Here is a 17445-nt window from a genome sequence, read left to right on the forward strand (position 1 = left end):
CTCAGTGACGAGGTCATCTTCCTCAAATGAATATATTCCATGAACTTTAAATTGGATTGCAAGCCCAAACGAATTACTTCAAGAAATACTCAAACTTGGACTCTCTGGGGTGTTTCCTAATCACAATTGCATTGCGTATTTTTGTCAGTTTGCCTGCATCAGTGGCTTCAGGTGAACACACCATCAACCTGTTGAAGCAGGTAAAGAACTATCACCGTTCAATTATGGGACAAGAGCATTTGAATGGGCTCGCCATGCTTAATATTAACTGTGACATTGCACAAAATCTAGATTTTTCCTCAATAATTAGTGCATTTGCACAGAAAAAGACTAGAAAAGCATTTGTTAAATAAAAAAAATATTCAAATGATGTCTCACTCTTTTTTTTGGTGCCTTATTTTGTTTTCATGTGTCGTCATTTTTTATTTTTATTATGGCTAGGGGCCTCAAAAGCTGGAAGTGGCCCAGGCCTCTCTGGACCTCTGAGAGGGTCCACGTACCTGTAACTTGTTAGGAAAATTCTACATTGATTCCAGAGATACTCTAATTACTTTCAGCCTAATAGCCCTTTATTTTTGAATTTTCCTAATCAGACTTATAATAGGAGTGGCAATCTTAACTGTAGACCGTCTGCCACCACTTTATAAAAATGGGGGGCAGAAGAAGGACTAACAAGTAGACAACATAAGAGGCTTTATACTGTTTCCACTGAAGACATTGGTGAAACTCCTATGAACTTTAATAAGAGCAGAAGCAAACCTAAGATAAAAATCTGACTAAAAGAATTTTATATTCAGCTGCATCGCATTGTAGATGGGTGGATTTTAAATATGTATCAATTTGGCATGCCCCGAAAAATTACATTGAAAATCTCCGTAAAATCCTTTACATGTTCATGCTCTACTAATATGAGTCCAACTGACAACACAAAACAAATATAGGTTCAAGTTTTGGAAATATTTCATGTATATCTAGGTAGAATTTTAATAGATTTTCTTAGTAAATCTTCAGAACTAATCTTCACTGTTTTTGAGATTGGATTTGAGAAAGAAATGAAGGAACAACCCACCTTATTCAGTCTCAGTGGTAGACAAAATGTTCTTTTGAACTAAGCTGGTGATGTGTACATGTGAAGGCCTGCATTGCTCTCTGGTGGCAGACAGCAAACTTTTCATGAGTGGTTGAAAACATCTGTTTTTATAGTTTTACGTCTAGTTGACATCTGTTTTCAACCTCCTCTAAACACTGAGCCTTTTTCTTTAATCTTTTCACTCTGCCACTGTCTGTTCCTGACTTGGGTTCATGTGAGTGCAAGCAGGGTTTTGTGGTATAACTGCCTAGTGCCCAGAGGAAATAGAGTGCTGTGCAATCACTGTTCTTTCAGTCTCTGTTGTGTTGAGTGCTGCTGCTAACTGGTGTCAGGCGTAACAAAACTAAATATAAAAACAAACCTTGAAACATTTAAAGTGCTCTTTTAATTTTATTTTAGGGTCACAAAATGATTTTATTTTGCCTACTTACTGTCAGTCATAGTCCAAGTAACAGAAATATACTTCAGTGTGGTGGTGGTGGTGTATATTTAGTCTTTTATTCTCCATACCTCTGCCAGGCTGGCTACATATTTAAATAAGTTCAAGAAAATCTATGGGACTCACTTTGAGCTTTTTCTCGTCTCTCAGCATCTCAGTTTCTCAGATGCTCCAGCCTCAGTTCACATACACACGCCAATGCACAACCCCATTCTGGACTCAATGAGATTGTGACAATTTTCTTCTGAATACTGCTTCCTCTTTCAGCACTCTTCAAGCTTCTCCTTTCAGAACTGTTTAAATTCCTAGACTCTGGATGGAGCTTTTTTCCCATTTTTAAAAAAAACATCCCATTTCTTTCTCAGCCTAGGAAATAAACAAGGGAGCCAGAATTTTCCAAGTTGCATAGGTGTATAAATAGAAAGTTAGGCTCATAAGGGGCATTCTTGCACCATGAAGATTTTCAGAAAGTTGACATAAGCATAGGTTGGGTATGGAGGCTGTATGCACTCAGATATAATACCTATTTTTGTGCATTCTGGATATGGCCAAGGGGTTAGGCATCTAACATGGATTTTCAAACTAAACAGGGGGAGGGAGAATCATATAACAGGATTTATTACACAAATTGTAAGCTCTGTGCAGCAGGGTCTGTGTTTGTCCATGACTGGGGCTTCTAGGTGCTATCACAGTACAAATAATAGATGTGCTGTGGAGTTAGAACATCCGAGGGTACACCAAAGTGGTTGGGTGCTCACCCACTTTTCTCTTTGGTACCCACTCAATGCAGCAGAAGCTGCTCTGGGGAACATCCAAAGATACCTGCTTTTGGAGGAAATAGGGCTAGTGGGAGGAGCTACACAAAGCGATGTGAGGCTAAAGTGAATTTCATTTAAGACTAAGTTGACAGGAAGAGGATACACAATTCCTAAATTGTCAGCCTTGTCAAACCAGAGTAAAAGCACACACCTACTGTATACTCATCTGATAGCTAACAAGGGTGGTTTAGCAGGCCAGCCCCCCCTACTCTGCAGATGACTTCTGGCTGGACTGGAGCACTACAGATGATCCTTTACTCTCACAGATCTTGGGAGACAGACCTGTCCTCGCTTACAGACAACCCCGCAACCTAAAGCAAATACTCACCAGCAACCACACATCACTGAACAAAACCACTAACCCAGGAACCTATCCTTGTAACAAACCCCGATGCCAACTCTGTCCACATATCTATTCAAGTGACATCATCATAGGACCTAATCACATCAGCCATACCATCAGGGGCTCGTTCACCTGCACATCTACCAATGTGATATATGCCATCATGTGCCAGCAATGCCCCTCTGCCATGTACATTGGCCAAACCGGACAGTCTCTACGCAAAAGAATTAATGGACACAAATCTGACATCAGGAATCAAAATACTCAAAAACCAGTGGGAGAACACTTTAACCTGTCTGGTCATTCAGTGACAGACCTGTGGGTGGCTATATTACAACAGAAAAACTTCAAAAACAGACTCCAACGAGAGACTGCTGAGCTAGAATTGATATGCAAACTAGACACAATCAACTCCGGTTTGAATAAGGACTGGGAATGGCTGAGCCATTACAAACATTGATTCTATCTCCCCTTGTAAGTATGCTCACACTTCTTATCAAACTGTCTGTACTGGGCTATCTTGATTATCACTTCAAAAGTTTTTTTTCTCTTAATTAATTGGCCTCTCAGAGTTGGTAAGACAACTCCCACCAGTTTATGCTCTCTGTATGTGTGTATATATATCTCCTCAATATATGTTCCATTCTATATGCATCCGAAGAAGTGGGCTGTAGTCCACGAAAGCTTATGCTCTAATAAATTTGTTAGTGCCACAAGTACTCCTGTTCTTATAATTATTTGTATTAGTAGTAACAATATTACAGTAGTGCCCAAAGCCCCAATCAGGATTGCAACCCTATTGTGCTGGACACAGAACAAACCAATGATCAGACACACACAGGAAAAAGACAGGTCATTGCCCTGAAATGATTACACTATAGACAAAACAGAAGAAGGTAGGGGAGAGTGATTCAATATACAAGCAGAGTGATCAGGGTGAACACTGGCAAACATCACATTAATTACATGTTCTTTTACAGTTTGTTCTTTGTTTTGTTCTCATATATATTATATGGAGGATGGGGTTTATGGGGAAAGTGTAGCAAATGAGTTAATAGGAGCACAGGATTAGGAAAAGGAAGGAACAGGAGGATGTATATAAGTGGGAGGGAGGTGTTTTTTTGTTTTTTTTTTAAGTCCAGGGTGGGAAAGGAGTATCATCGAACTGTGGGAGGGCTCCTAGCTGGAAAGCTTTCAGCCAGTAAGATTGCTATAAGCGTAATGCTGACAGACCCTGGTTGTCGGTGGGTAGGATTGAACCTGGGGCCTCTGGAGCTTAGTGCATGAGCCTCTATCATATGAGCTGAGATGGAGGGAGTTGAGAGAGGTGGGAGGGAGGGATAGAAGGGAGCAGAGAAATGAGAATGCAGTAGAAGCACTGTGAGGAGGAGGACCAATCAGGAGTGAGGAAAAAATGTCCAGCTTTCAAAGTGAGGCAGTCTGATGATGTCACTTGTATCCAGGGTGTTCTGAAGGTGATTGAACCATTGCCTTCTCCTAAATTTCAATTCTCAATCACTGTGCAAGTGCTATCTACCTCCTGCTCAAAGTTGGCAGTATTTCAGTGGGGTTTATATGTACTTAGTTTCTGAGAAGCTTTAATATAAAACATTCTACATAAATGGAAAACATCTTAGAGAATTATCCAAACCTCAAGACCAAAAAGAATGTGTGTGCCAGTTGGATTTTGGCATCTGCAACAATTGTGTCACCTTTGATTTTAACAGCATCTTGTTCTCCTGTAAGGATTTTTTAATCAGCAGCTGCCTGCTCCCCCATTACCATGACACTAAAAGACAGTACTAGTATACTGTTTATAGTATTCTATTCACATTCTTCACCCAGAATTCCCCAGTGAACAACTGCACACATCTGGATGGAATTTGGCAGGATGATATTAATGCAGAAACCAGAATGTGCATCTTTTAGACATGGCTAAAAATGGAGCAGCAGTTATTGAAGGATAGTTTCCATAAATGGTACCTAGTAAAACAGATACCCACAGTGCTCCTCTTTGGTTTACAACATTTAATATTTTGCTGAATTGCTAACGGACTTAAAAAAAATGAAGACATTCAGAATATTCATTAACTCTATTAAATTCAATGGTATAAGCCACTAAAATGTCCTGGTTTCATGAAACCATATGTACATATAAATGCTGCAATGTTGTGTAGAATATTGTTGTGCTTTCTTTACCCTTTGTATCATTCCAGTTGGTGCTCATCAGGTGTGTTTTGAGTCAATAGGGTGTGGAATTAGCTCCTGTGATTTTTTTTTTTAAATTTGATTAAGTGCTTAATGTTTGTACAGCTTTTGGAAGCTATAAAGTGCTAAATATGTGCTACTGGTATTTTTTTCAGCCTCTGAAGTTTTGTATTTTTTCAGTTTATTTTAAACTTTGTGCAGTTTGAATATTTTGTTTAGGAGTGCTCTGATTCAAACCAGGACCTTCATGATGGCAAACAACATACTTGTACCGATAGAGCATTGCTTATAGGTCAACTGAAATAGCTTTGGTAAGAAACGTTGTATAGTTAAGGCACACAACTGCCTAAGAAAACCAAGTGGGTTGTTTTACAGATTCTACCACAAACTTCCAGTGTGACTTGAGCTAGTCAATAATATGATGTACGGAAAACTGTATAAAAATTGAAGAGTTACCACTTCAAATGCTATGGGGTTTCCTGGTCCTCCTTGCAGGCTAGGGGACTTTGCTGGGAAGCATGCAATCAGAGTCAGTTTTGCAGACAGACAGCCTAGAGCAGGGGTGAAAGTAATATTAATCTCTTACTGGGTATGGGGGCTAGCCATCTGAGCTGCCTGGCCCGCGCTGCCCGGGGCTCTGGCGGCAATTTAAAAGGGCCCGGGTCTCCGGCCGCTGCTGGTAGTGGCGGCAGTGGCCGGGAGCCCTGGGGCCTTTTAAATCGCTGGCCCCGGGGCAGCTGCCCCTTTTGCTCCCCCTCCGCCATCAGTGGCCTGGGGGGGGCAAAAGGGGCAACGACGTTAAAGCGCTGCCGCAGCAGCGCTTTAAGGAGGGTTCTTTGCTGTGGCAGCACTTTAACATCAGCTGTGTACGGTCCGGTACTGGCTTACCGGTTGCCGTAACAGCCCGTAATGGCCTACTTTCACCCCTGGCCTAGAGTAAAGTGGGCTGAGTTGTGACTCTCTGTTTTAGGGAGCAGCTTGTTTTGTCTCTCCCTGTTTCAGGGCTTGTGTGTTATCGTTCTAATGCTAATGTAATTATTGGGGCTACACCATACCCCAAAGCCCTACAGTGCCACTAATGTGCCAGGTGCACCATGATTTGGAGGCAAGCACTATAGGAGCTTCAGCAGCTTGGCCTTTTAGGTGCTAGAGCCAGTGGGTCTCAATAATAACTTGGACACATGGCTAAGTGGTATTATTCCCTTTTTTTACAGATAGGGTATAAAAAGCACAGAGAGTGAAGCCAAAATTATCAACATTATCAACTAATTTTAGGTGCCCAGTTTGAGACACGCAGGATCACACAGTGTTTTTCAAAGTACTTCCCATTTTGTAGCACTTTATGTATTCAGAGCATGGTCCTCTTGAGCACCTCTTCACAGGGGTGACTGTTCATGATACCCCTTCTTCCTCAGTGCAGTCATTCCTCTTCCTCAGCACACAACCTCTCCCAATCCCTCCTCTTCCTTGGCAAGGTCCTTTTCCCCACCTCTGCATGAACTCCTGTGGCCCCTCTTCCTCTGTGCGTTCCTTTGTAATCCTTCCTCTGCTCGACCTCTAGTCATCCCTCCTCCTCTTCTTCCCCTGGGCAATCCCTTGTGGATGCTCTTCTTTCTTTTTCCATGCACGCTATCATAATGGCTCCTTCTCTGCAGGGTCCCTCGTGGTCCCTGCTGCTCCTTCCTCCATGCAGTCCCTCATGGTTCCCTCCTTCTCTTTCTCCAAGTGATTCATCATGAAGAAGGGGCTCTTTCTTCCTCCACACAATCTCTCATGGCCCCTCCTCTTCCCCCATGGCCCCTTCACCTCTGCATGTTCCCTCATAATCTTTCCTCTGCAATGTCCCTCATGGCCCCTACTCATCTTCCTCTGCACGACCTGTTGTGGCTTCCCCCTCCATAGAATCCCTCGTGGATCCTTCTCTTCCTCCTCCTTGTGGCTCACTCCTCTGCATGATCCCTCATGGTCCTTTCCCTTTCTCCTCATCAGTGCAATCCTGTGCCTCCTTCCCACTTCCTCCTCTGCACAATACTTTGAGCTGAGCTAGTTGGAACTTTAAAGAAATAAATCTTATGTTAGCCCTTACTAGGGAAGTGGATGCCTCAGGGAATTGCTAATAAAATATGGATCCTGTCATTTGTAAGTCATTGGTTTTAATCCAGCTCATTTCAGAAGGGATTAAAAATTGCCCCCTCTGATTGATATTTGATGGCTCCTATCTAGGGTGACCAGATAGCAAGGGTGAAAAATTGGGACAGGGGGTAGGGTGTAATAGGATCCTATATAAGAAAAAGCCCCAAATATTGGGACTGTCCCTATAAAATTGGGACATCTGGTCACCCTACTCCTATCTGAGATGAGTTTGATGGGACTCTGTTCCAGCTCCACCATTCCAAACTCACAATTTCATTTTGCACTTAATGGTAGACTAAGCAGAGAGGCCAAGAACGGCATAGGGCAATAGAGACTGAACTGTCCCTGTTAGCCTGAGAGGAAGGTCCCCATAGATTAAGACTGAGGTATGATGACTAGGCAGATTATAAGGAAAGCTTGGCCTCTGCTGCTGTGTAAAGAGAACTTCATTCACCATGGCTTTCTAGACAATGCCTTTCACCAGCACTAAAGTCCCACAATCTTTGGAAGATGAAGTTTTTGATTATATGCTAATTAATCAACTAAATGTATATAATTTCACACATAGGCTGCACAAAACTTGGCAGTTATTAATGTTAGTGAGCATTTATTTGCATGTGTAATCCTTTGAAATCAATGGGACCACTCACAGGAGTATGTTCACAATGGCATAGGTAAGAGTTGCACATTCTAGCTCTAAGATTATAGAATAGTTAGTAAACCAGTACACGAGAGTGTAACTAAAAGAAATGGATGAGATAAAATTAAGACAAAAATGAGAGTTATCCTCTGTAGTAGGAAGAGGGCCTGAAACATAAGCCCATGGTATGGTATGAGGTATGAGGCCTGAGGTCTGGGCTAAATTAGTCAAACTTTGCTGCTATAAAGCAAAGTTAAGTTGTGAGCAGGAGGCAGACTGTGCTCACAGAATCTGGCAAGAACAGGGCTAATATTGCAGAAACACACATTCCTAAGTGGTGCTAGGCATAAGAATATATACACAAAGACATTCCAGAAAGGTGGTACCAGAACGCCTCGATACCAAACACGTTCCCCAAAGATAACAGGAACACACTGATCCATCCTAAAGATAAGGTCCAGATGACAGTGTGATGGACAGAGATGTACAAGGTGATGAGTGGTAATTGGCTACATCAGAGGGTGTCAACTAACTACATTAGGGGGAAGTGCATAACTTGTTTGTATTGATGTATAAAAAGATATATCAGAGGGATTGTCTTTGGCTGGCCTAGGGGATAATGGGAAGTCCCACCATTAACTGAGCTAGTCCATTGCAATGGGCATACGTGTTAGTGTACCTGTAACCATTGAGTCAGGACATTATGACCATGCTTCGTTAGCAATAAACCTGACCAACTTCCTTCGCTACGAACCGAGTCTGTGGATTTATTGGGCCGTTCAATTGGAGCCTGCTGTATGGGCTATCTGGCCCGAGTCCAGGCCGGCTGAGAAGCAATTCTGGGCCCCAGGGCAGAACAGTCAATGGGCCCCCACACACACTCAAGCCATGTCAACGTGGACGCGGTCCGTCTGACATTTGGGCAATGCTGCACCTGCACTGAACTGCCGGCTGCGTTGCTGGGTGCACTCTTCCGGCATGACCAGGGCTTGCACATGCCCACCCGGTAGGGTTGCCAACTGTCTAATCCAGGGGTCGTCAACCTTTCAGAAGTGGTGTGCCGAGTCTTCATTTATTCACTCTGATTTAAGGTTTCGCGTGCCAGTAATACATTTAAATGTTTTTAGAAGGTCTCTTTCTATAAGTCTATAATATATAACTAAACTATTGTTGTATGTAAAGTAAATAAGGTTTTAAAAATGTTGAAGAAGCTTCATTTAAAATTAAATAAAAATGCAGAGCCCCCCGAACCAGTGACCAGGATCCGGGCATTGTGAGTGCCACTGAAAATCAGCTTGCGTGCTGCCTTTGGCACACGGGCCATAGGTTGCCTACCCCTGGTCTAATCGCACAAACCCATAGACCCTTGCCCCGCCCCTTCTCTGAGACCATTCCCCTGTCCCGCCCCTTCTCCGAGGCCCTGCTCCCTGCTCACTCCATCTCCCCTCCCTCCATCGCTCGCCCTCCCCAACCCTCACCCACTTTCACCAGGCTGAGGCAGGTTGGGGTGCGGGAGGGGGTGTGGGGTGCAGGCTCTGGGAGGGAGTTTGGGTGCGGGAGAGGGTGTGGGGTCAGACTCTGGGAGGGAGTTTGGGTGTGGGAGGGGGTGTGGGGTGTGGGCTCTGGAACGGAGTTTGGGTGCGGGATGCAGGCTCTAGGCTGAGGCAGGGGTTGGAGTGCAGGAGGGGGCCAGGGGTTCGGTGCTTACCTTGTGCAGCTCCCGAAAGCGACCAGCACACCCCTCTGGCAGTGGCTCCTAGGCAGGGAGCCCAGGGGGTCTCCGCACACTGGTGTCCACAGGCACCGCCCCTGCAGCTCCCATCAGCCGCAGTTCCCAGCCAATGGGAGCTGTGGAGTCGGCGCTCGGGGTGCGGCCAACGCATGGAGACCCCCTCCCCAAGGGCCGCAGGGATGTGCTGGCCAGTTCCGGGAGGGGTGCGAAGCAAGGGCAGACAGAAGCCTGCCTTAGCCCCGCTGCACTGCCGGTGGCAGCCAGGGGCCCCCAGGCCCTTTTGAATCACCCAGACCCCTGGGCAATTGCTTCCTTTGCTCCCCCCACCCCATTGGCGAGCCTACCAGAGTCAGTATAGCACGCAGAAAAAACACACAGATGCAGCCAAACATCTGACCACATTGGTGACCCACGACCGCTGATTTGGTAAGTAAGCAAACTGCCCTCTGTAGGAATCGCAATCTAACATGGCAAAAAACTGTGTGTTAGGAAATCCCCTTAACTCCTCCCTGAAAATCATGTCGGGGACACATAATTAAAAAAAATACTGTTGAACCTTTCAAAGAACTTAAAGGGTGTCATACAGTTTGGAGATCGGTGAGAAGAAAAAATTCTCCACAGAGAATATAAAAGAAAACTGAAAAGTATTAGTGCCTAGGTCTCATGGTTTATAAAGGGTTGGGACTGTTCCAGTAACAGACAAAAGAGTTTGGCAATGGTCCAACTGGCATTTATGCAAGAACATCTGCAAAGAAAAGGAGGGGTCCATTGCCAAACAGTCATTCTGATACCAACATTAAATTGACCTATTGGTCTAGTACATATGGATATGAAAGAACAAGACAACAGAGGAAAAAGAAGTGGGGTGTTTTAAATGTTATATCCATTTTGACTACTAAGAACAAACTTTAAATACAGAAAAAACAATGAGAGGCAAGGATGGAGTGATTTGTGATAAATCAATCCTGCACTTGTGTATGTTCTAAACTTTAAGCTCATGGGTAGTCTCACTGAAGTCAAACTCTTTGGGGCATGCCTTTACTTATTATAAAGCACAATGCAGAAATGGTAATACATACAAACATTTTAAAATAACAACAATGAATAGTTCAGAAGGCTTGGCTCTGTATTCTAGAATTAAAGTGTATATTTATTTATGATAAATACTTACCAAACAAGAGACATAGGTTCAAGTCTAGGGGCCTGGGTGCAGATGATCTGCACAGAACTTCACACCATGTTTGTGTACATTCGAAGGTGACTCAAAGCTCACGATTGTGATTCCGTAGCTTCTGAGCAGGATCAGTTCCCTTGTATCAAGTTACAGTAACGATAGGACTGCTCTAATTTATGCTGGCTGCAAAGACTTGAAGGAGCCAAATTTATAACAAAGAATGTGCTTGGCAAAAAGGCACCATGGCTATGTTCCTATCCTTTAGGGACCCTCCTTTTTCCATGTTACACCAGCAGAAAGGGAAAGGAGTGATATAAGAGCACCTACACTAGCTATATGTAGGGCCCTACCAAATTCCCGGCCATGAAAAACGTGTCATGGACCATGAAATCTAGTCTCCCCACATGAAATCTGGTCTTTTGTATGCTTTTACCCTATACTATACAGATTTCACAGGGGAGACTAGTGTTTCTCAGATTGGGTATCCTGACCCAAAAGGGAGTTGCAGGGGGTCGCAAGGTTATTTTAGGGGGGTCACAGTATTGCCACCCTTACTTCTGCACTGCCTTTGGAGCTGGGCGGCCGGAGAGTGGTGGCTGTTGCCTGGGTGCCCAGCTCTGAAGGCAGTGCCCCGCCAGCAGCAGCACAGAAGGGTGTCAATACCATACCATGCCATCCTTACTTCTGTGCTGCTGCTGGCGGTGGCTCTGCCTTCAGAGCTGGGCTCCTGACCAGCAGCCACCGCTCTCCACCTGCCCAGCTCTGAAGGCAACGCTGCCACCAGCAGCAGCACAGAAGTAAGGGTAGCAGTACCACAATCCCTCCACAACTCCTTTTTGGATCAGGATCCCTACAATTACAACACCATTAAATTTCAGATTTAAATAGCTGACATCATGAAATTTACAATTTAAAAAATCCTATGACCGTGAAATTAACCAAAATGGATCGTGAATTTGGTAGGACCCTAGCTATATGACACTGGGAGATCACCCTTACACTGAGGTGAAACTTCCTGGACCAGTTAAATTGGCTTTAGGGCTAGATTACACTGATGATGAAGTGTAAAGCAGCCACTGTGCAATGCAAAATCTGATCTTAGGTCTCTCACTTAGGCACTCTCACTCTACACTAAAAATTGATACCGGCAAGCTATGTTCGTCAAGAATGTGAAAAAGCCATGTCCCCTTGTGACATCTATGCCAACAACCCCCACACCCCAGTTCCTCTCCACCATGTAGACATAGCTGTGCCAACAAAAGAGGGCTTCGGTCTGCCTACCTAATGTCATTCAAAGAGGTGGTGTTCCTATACTGGCAGAACTCCTTGTTCTGTTGGCATATGCTGCGTCTGCATTAGACAGCTACGCCAGCATAGCTATGCTGGCATAGGCTCTGTAGCGTAGACATAGTTTTAGACAGGAAGAGATGGCAGGAGGCATTACCTCACAAATATATTACTAGCTGAGCAAGAGCTACATTAAAGCACAAATCTTTTTCCTAACATCCAGCCTGAATAGCAGATATGAAGTAGAGAAAATGGGAAGGCACCTTCCCCCAAGCCTATAGAGCAACTGCAGTGCTGCTGTGATAAGGCTACATCAGTCTACTGGCTGAGGTAGCCGTGCACTCTTGTGATGAACCTACCTCCTTACTGAATGAGGGAGGCAACCTAGTGACAGAGGATGTGGAAAAAGCTAATGTACTCAATGATTTTTTTTTGCCTCTGACTTCACAAACAAGGTCAGCTCCCAGACTGCTGCACTGGGCAGCACAGTATGGGGAGAAGGTGACCAGCCCTCTGTGGAGAAAGAAGTGGTTCGGGACTATTCAGAAAAACTGGACGAGCACAAGTCTACGGTGTCTGTTACAGCTGTCCCCCTGTTGGATTCCTTTTTTCCCCTTCCTTTCTGTTTGTGCTGAGTGGCCGCCCCCCCCCCCCCCCCCGCCCCGGCCATGGAACTGACCAAAGTCACAGCCTGGCCCTGCTCATGGAAGTGGCTTGTGCAGACTGACTGGAGCCATTGCTCTGCTCAGGGAGGTGGGGGCTTTTTTGCTCCTTTGTCTAGCTTCTTTGTTCGGACCCGGCTCGGTGTAGGGTGCTCTGCCCAGGTATGCAAGACCTAAAGTGGCCACATAGCTGAGCATATGAGTCATACCTGTGCCTACCTGCAGTTTCCCTGCCTTCTCTCCTCCCCTGGATTAAGGGGAACCAATCAAAGTTACTGGTGGGAAACTGCCTGAGTTTGCCTTTAAAACCAGACATTTTCTGATCAGACCCCCGGAGAAGGTCCTTGCTTTGCCACCTGGTCTGATCAGCTAGGGGTCTTTGGGGGGCCCTCTCCCCGCTCTCGTTTGTTTTTGAGCGTACCCCCGTTTTTAAACTCCCCACCCATGAACAACGAATTTGTGCCTGGAGATCTCCTTATTATTGTAAGCGAATCGAGTCCTCTCTGCGTCCTCTGATGCTGAAACTGCTGTTCCTGCTGCTGCTTTGGGGATTGGTAAGGAAAAACCTCTTGCACACCCTCTTTGTTCTAGCTGCTGGCTTTCTTTCCCCAGCAGGCAAACCCAAGCTAACTCCTTGGTCTGTATCTGTAATCTGCTTCTAACTCCGCAGTGCCTTTGCTGCTAGAAATAAGCCTGCTTGCAGCCACCACTAGTTAAACCCCCCACCCCACCCTTGGAGCTGTATCCTGGGTACACACCACTCTGCCCTCTGGAACCACCCCTAGTATAAGGTGAACCCATTAGGTTAGATTTAGCCTTTAGTCTAGATAAATTGTAATTTCATTTTGCATAGTTGTGATTAAGTTAGGTTTAGAAAATTGCTTGCATTGTACTCTGTAAGTTAGGCTTAAAGAATTGTTGCATTGTGTTTTGTTACTTGTACTTGCTAATTTGTGTAGTTTTGGTTAAGTTAAATCATAGATAAGCTTTTGCTGTGTTCTGTATAATTGTCTCTCTGCTGTTTAAACTTGCAGCCTGTCTGCTCTGTGTGTGTGTGTGTGTGTCTCTCTCTCTCTCTCTTAACCCCTTCCGCCACGTGTTCACCCTGCTCCTACTGCTGCCAGACCTCGATTGTGTTACTGAAGTCTAGCATAAAACCCCATTGGTTACCCTTTTTCTCTCTAACACCCCTCACATTTTATATTTACACCACTGTGACACATTTTTACCTAGAGTTGTTGGTTAGTTAACACATTTTACCCATACTGTTAGTTGGTTATATGCTGCTGTGACACACTCTTTACATAGAAATTCTTAGCTACCTGTTACATTTATACTTCAGTGTTAATTGGTTACCAACTGTATTGTACCCCACCATTGAAACCCCCTATCCTATTTACTAAAAGAAACCCCTCCCCAATTGTCTACCTTAACAAACCCCATACCCCTCACTATTGAATTTTCCCTGTTTTTGCATTTTCTTAATAAAGTTTATTTTGCACCCCACCAGTGCAGTAGTTGTCCCCCAAGCTCCCCTACCTGCTGGCAGGGTCACATGGGGCCAGATGCGCTGCATCCGAGGGTGCTAAAGGAGTTGGCGGATGTGATTGCAGAGCCATTGGCCATTATCTTTGAAAACTCATGGCGATTGGGGGAGGTCCCGGATGACTGGAAAAAGGCTAATGTAGTGCCCATCTTTAAAAAAGGGAAGAAGGAGGATCCGGGGAACTACATGCCAGTTAGCCTCACCTCAGTACCTGGAAAAATCATGGAGCAGGTCCCCAAGGAATCAATTCTGAAGCACTTAGAGGAGAGGAAAGTGATCAGGAACAGTCAGCATGGATTCAACAATGGCAAGTCATGCCTGACTAACCTAATTGTCTTCTATGAGGAGATAACTGGCTCTGTGGATGAGGGGAAAGCAGTGGATGTGTTATTCCTTGACTTAAGCAAAGCTTTTGATACAGTCTCCCACAGTATTCTTGACAGCAAGTTAAAGAAGTATGGGCTGGATGAATGGACTATAAGGTGGATAGAAAGCTGGCTAGATCGTCGGGCTCAATGGGTAGTGATCAATGGCTCCATGTCTAGTTGGCAGCCAGTTTCAAGTGGAGGGCCCCAAGGGGCTGGTTTTGTTCAATATCTTCATTAATGATCTGGAGGATGGCGTGGACTGCACTCTCAGCAAGTTTGCAGATGACACTAAACTGGGAGGAGTGGTAGATACCCTGGAGGGTAGGGATAGGATACAGAGGGATCTAGACAAATTAGGGGATTGGGCCAAAAGAAACCTGATGAGGTTCAACAAGGACAAGTGCAGAGTCCTGCACTTAGGACGGAAGAATCCTATTCACTGTTACAGACTAGAGACTGAATGGCTAGGAAGCAGTTGTGACGTTGTGCAGTCTATATGGTTTTATAAAAACTTGATAATAAGTCAATATAATGTAACTGAGATAGTTTTAGAGAAAATACGGTAATAAGTGAATGTAAGTAACTGGGATATGCCTCATGCAAAAGGTCTCTTGTAAGGTATCATTACAAAGCTTATAATCTACTGAGTGTGATCATCTGATTTGTATAAATGTACCACTCTTGTATCTAAAACTAGAAATATAAAATGTAACTCTAAGGGCCTATTGTAATTGTGTAAAGTGTGGACCATTAATGATGGTTTGGAATCTTGATGACTCCCATTGTCTGCAGATGGCTGTATTTACCTGTGAGTCTTCCTGTATATGTGTGTGCTGGCAAGTGAGTAATGAAGTCTTGCAGTGACATGTGATCATGTCACCTGAACTGGAATCCATCTTTAACCTGGTGCTTTTCCAGTGAGGGGGGGTGGAAACCCAGAGAGACAAAGAGTTCCCGCCTTATGCAAAAGATATATAAAGGGGGGAAGAGAACAGAGAAAGGGAGAAGCCATCATGAAGAATCCCCTAGCTACCACCTGAGCTGCAACAAGAGCTGTACCAGGGGAAAGAATTGTGCCCAGGCCTGGAAGGTGTCCAGTCTGAGAAAAACTTACTGAAACATCTCTGAGGGTGAGATTATCTGTATTTAGTTTGATTAGGCATAGATTTGCGCATTTTATTTTATTTTGCTTGGTGACTTACTTTGCTCTGTCTGTTACTACTTTGAACCACTTAAATCCTACTGTCTGTACTTAATAAAATCACTTTCTATTCAGTAATTCACTCAGAGTATGTATTAATACCTGGGGGAGCAAACAACTGTGCATATCTCTCTATCAGTGTTATAGAGGGCGAACAATTTATGAGTTTGCCCTGCATAAACTTTATGCATAAGCTTTATGCAGGGTAAAACAGATTTATCTGGGTTTAGACCCCACTGGGAGTTGGGCATCTGAGTGCTAAAGACAAGCGCACTACTGCGAGCTGTTTTCAGGTAAACTTGCAGCTTTGGGACAAGTGATTCAGACCCTGGGTCTGTGTCTGGAGCCAAACGGGAGTGTCTGGCTCAGCAAGACAGGGTGCTGGAGTCCTGAGCTGGCAGGGAAAACAGAAGCAGGGGTAGTCTTTGCACATCTGGTGGCAGCTCCCAAGGGGGTTTCTGTGATCCAACCCGTCACAGCAGTTCTGCAGAAAAGGACCCAGGGGTTACAGTGGACAAGAAGCTGGATATGAGTCAACAGTGTGCCCTTGCTGCCAAGAAGGCTAACAGCATTTTGGGCTGTATAAGTAGGGGCATTGCCAGCAGATCGAGGGACGTGATCATTCCCCTCTATTCGACATTGGTGAGGCCTCATCTGGAGTACGGTGTCCAGTTTTGGGCCCCACGCTACAAGAAGGATGTGGAAAAATTGGAAAGAGTCCAACGGAGGGCAACAAAAATGATTAGGGGGCTGGAGCACATGACTTATGAGGAGAGGCTGAGGGAACTAGGATTGTTTAGTCTGCAGAAGAGAAAAATGAGGGCGGATTTGATAGCTGCTTTCAACTACCTGAAAGGGGGTTCCAAAGAGGATGGATCTAGACTGTTTTCAGTGGTACCTGATGACAGAACAAGGAGTAATGGTCTCAAGTTGCAGCGAGGGAGGTTTAGGTTGGATATTAGGAAAAACTTTTTCACTCGGAGGGTGGTGAAGCACTGGAATGGGTGGTGGTGGAATCTCCTTCCTTAGAGGTTTTTAAGGTCAGTCTTGACAAAGCCCTGGCTGGGATGATTTAGTTGGGAATTGGTCCTGCTTTGAGCAGGGGGTTGGACTAGATGACCTCCTAAGGTCCCTTCCAACCCTGATATTCTATGATTCTATGAAATGGGTATCAGAGGATCCACATAGGAACAGACTCCCTGCCGCCAGTGGCACTGAGCGCCTTGCCAGATGTGCAGCCCCCCAGGAATTTTGCCACAACTTCTGGTGCACCAGTTCTGTTTCCAGGGGAGAATCTGCAGTCTTGGAAGAGGGAACAGTAAATTGTAAAAAGATATCTGAGGGGTTGTTTGATAATCATGGTGAAACAAAGAACGTCTGCAGGGAGAGGAGAGATGACAAAAGAGGGAGCAAAGAAGTATGTTCATGATGTTCCATGTTTCAATCTTGCTCTTTACTTTAATCACCTGCTTCTATTTTGGAATGTGCAGTCCTATTTTCTTCTGCTGCATGCTCTGGGGAATGCTATATTTAAGAGGTGAGATTTCCAGTGGACATTTCCATTTTCCCTGAAAAATGCAATTGATATGGGAGATCATGTTGGCAGAGGAGAGAGAGAGAATTTTAAATCCTCAAAGGTATCTAGGCACCTAATTTACAATGATTTTAATGGGAGTTTAAGTGCCAAATCCATTTGAAGATCTGGGGCCAGAGTCCTTGAAATAGCTCGGGTCAAGTCTATTAACAGCTTTGAAGAATAGTATGAGAATATTACATTAGATTTGGTATTCAATGGATAACCAAG

This window comes from Chrysemys picta, chromosome 2 (genome assembly GCF_011386835.1).
Source record: "Chrysemys picta bellii isolate R12L10 chromosome 2, ASM1138683v2, whole genome shotgun sequence".
NCBI classification, from domain to species: Eukaryota; Metazoa; Chordata; order Testudines; family Emydidae; genus Chrysemys; species Chrysemys picta.